Source organism: Enoplosus armatus, chromosome 14, assembly GCF_043641665.1.
Source record: "Enoplosus armatus isolate fEnoArm2 chromosome 14, fEnoArm2.hap1, whole genome shotgun sequence".
NCBI classification, from domain to species: Eukaryota; Metazoa; Chordata; class Actinopteri; order Centrarchiformes; family Enoplosidae; genus Enoplosus; species Enoplosus armatus.
Window position 1 is genome coordinate 2,197,357 of NC_092193.1, and position 2,354 is coordinate 2,199,710.

Below are 2,354 nucleotides of genomic sequence, written 5' to 3' on the forward strand. Positions count from 1 at the left end.
TTGTGTTTGAGACGGCCGTCTTCATCGGTTAACTTAACAACTATTGTGTTCACATGTTACGTTTTAATTAAATCGTTCAATGATGCTGAACTGATTCACACCCTTATTATCACACCCTTATGTCCCATATTATCTTAATGTCCTAGCACAGCTTGAATATCCAGTCCTCCTGCAATTAGCAAACCTTGTTGACCCCTCCCATCAGCGTTTACAAGAAATGCCACCAGTTCTTTTCATCAGGTCATCAGAGAACAAAAACAGAGCTAAAAGAGAGAATACTGGACTTATATATTCATCAGGTGACACAAACAAACCAAACCGTGACCTTAGCAGAGGCAGTTCAGAAAACAATGATGCGACGGTGATTTGTACCATTTTTTGAGGGCACTGATAAACAATGCCGTCCTGCAGAGAGGGGGGTCAGATGAGGAAATGCTTATGAGGATCATTTCAGAAGGCAGTTACAAACAACATATTTTGTTGGTTTATTCGGAGGACTTGGTGCATGAAATGTGCAGTGACGTTTTCATAATATCTGTATAGTTTATTGCATTTGTAATTATATGATATTTCATGAACTTGGATCTGCACATTTGTCGATACTGACCTCTGAAAGAAAATACTATACATCCTCCAACCATCAGGGGTCTGTTATACCGGCATAAGTGGTGCCTAAAAGGAAAGGGACCCAGGAGAGAGATTTGAGGGGCTAGGCACCCAGGAAAAGAGATCTGAAGGTGGGGGCACCCAAGGAGAGAGACTTTTTTTGTTTCCTTTATTATATTCTGGAGTCTCTCGCGCAATTGGTCTTCTTTCTCCCTCGAGATTCGTTTTTTCTTGTCTTCGATCGCCCTCTGGAACATTTCCTTGGTGTAATGACTTCCTCCATTATTCTCTCTGATATTTCTGATCTTTCTGAGCAGCTCGGTGACCTGAGAACGATCCGTCAGGTCATTATTGAAGACGTGGTACTGGCCGTTACATTTGGCCACAAGTTCTTGCAGGTCTTCGCTGTCCCTCAAGAACTCCTCAATCGGTTTCCCTCTGAGCAGGTCACCGTGGGTAAAGAGAACCATGCTGTATTTGTCTGCGTCCTCGCCAAACATTTCCTGAATCTCCTGCACAGTCTTCTTCTGTGCGTCTGCCCAGTTTGATGACGACCAGGAAGATATGGGGTCCTGGAGAAGCATAAGAAATGCACTGGACAATATTTTTAATTGTTGTCTCTTTATCAATTCTGGTGTCAAACAGACCTGGAGTGTCGACAACAGAAACCTTTTGTCCATCCACCTCACCAAAGGCCTTTTTACAGAGTGTAGTCAAAGATTTAGGGGAGAACTCCGATTTAAAGTTCTGTTTTCCCAGAATGGTGTTTCCTGTGGCGCTCTTCCCATCTCCAGTCTTCCCCACCATCACTATCCTCAGCTCCTCATTACTGTCTCTGGTCGGTTCTGAGGGGACAATGGATATTATTAATTCTCAGTTGTACTTTAAAAGCCGTTTAGCCTCTGTTCTGTATTGTACAGTTATAGTGCCCCACCCTGATTTTACTCCAGTTATTTGTGGTTTTGCTGGCAAAGTTTAACTAATGCGAACCACATCACACATGCAATAGGATTGACGGGAGGCAGAAGTCATGATGGCAACAATTTCACTGCAGAGAAGAATGGAAGTTAATGTTATGCATCTCTATATTCCCAGAGTTCTGTGAGCCTACTCTCCAAAGTTTAAAATCTCAAACTGAGTAGTTTGGCAAAGGAGAGTAGTCAGTATGGCATGTCATCGCACTGGTCTCTTCATTGTAGTTCCTGGAATTAACAGAAAAATGTGGAGTGGGTGTGTGGATGATATCTGCTCTGTAAAACTGTGACGTAATCTGTCCTGACTGTTGATCAAACAAGATTTCAGTCACACTCCTCCCATTTGTTCTCTGAAACACACCATCTCCATCGCTGCCGTCGCAGAGGTGATCACAGGCGATTAAAGGAGGAATGTGTGAGAGAAGAGTTTGCTGAACTCCTGGAGAGTTGTCGTACTTACCATCTTTCGCTTCTTTGGAATTGCTGGCCATGTTTGGGTTATAGACAGCAGAGCAGGTGTGCGTCTGAAGTGAAGAGTGAGTGTCTGCAACCACACCTCTCAATATGAAAGCTTCATTTACCAAACCACACCCATATCACAATGTTGACAACATAGCACAGTGAAGCCGCGGCGTCTGTCGTTTATCTACTGCAGGTTCTCTTTTAGCTCTGAAAGCCCAAGTCGAAAAAGGGCATATTTTAGTACAAGTAAGTATAATGAGTACTCAAAAACATTAGTATTCAGAAAAAGTTTACTAAAGTGAAACCAATTGA

General features: G+C 42.9%; 1 pseudogene; it reads right to left on the reverse strand.

Moving 5' to 3' along the window:
• Positions 1 to 651: 651 nt before the first annotated feature.
• Positions 652 to 2,071, reverse strand: LOC139296318 (GTPase IMAP family member 9-like; annotated as a pseudogene).
• Positions 2,072 to 2,354: the final 283 nt, after the last annotated feature.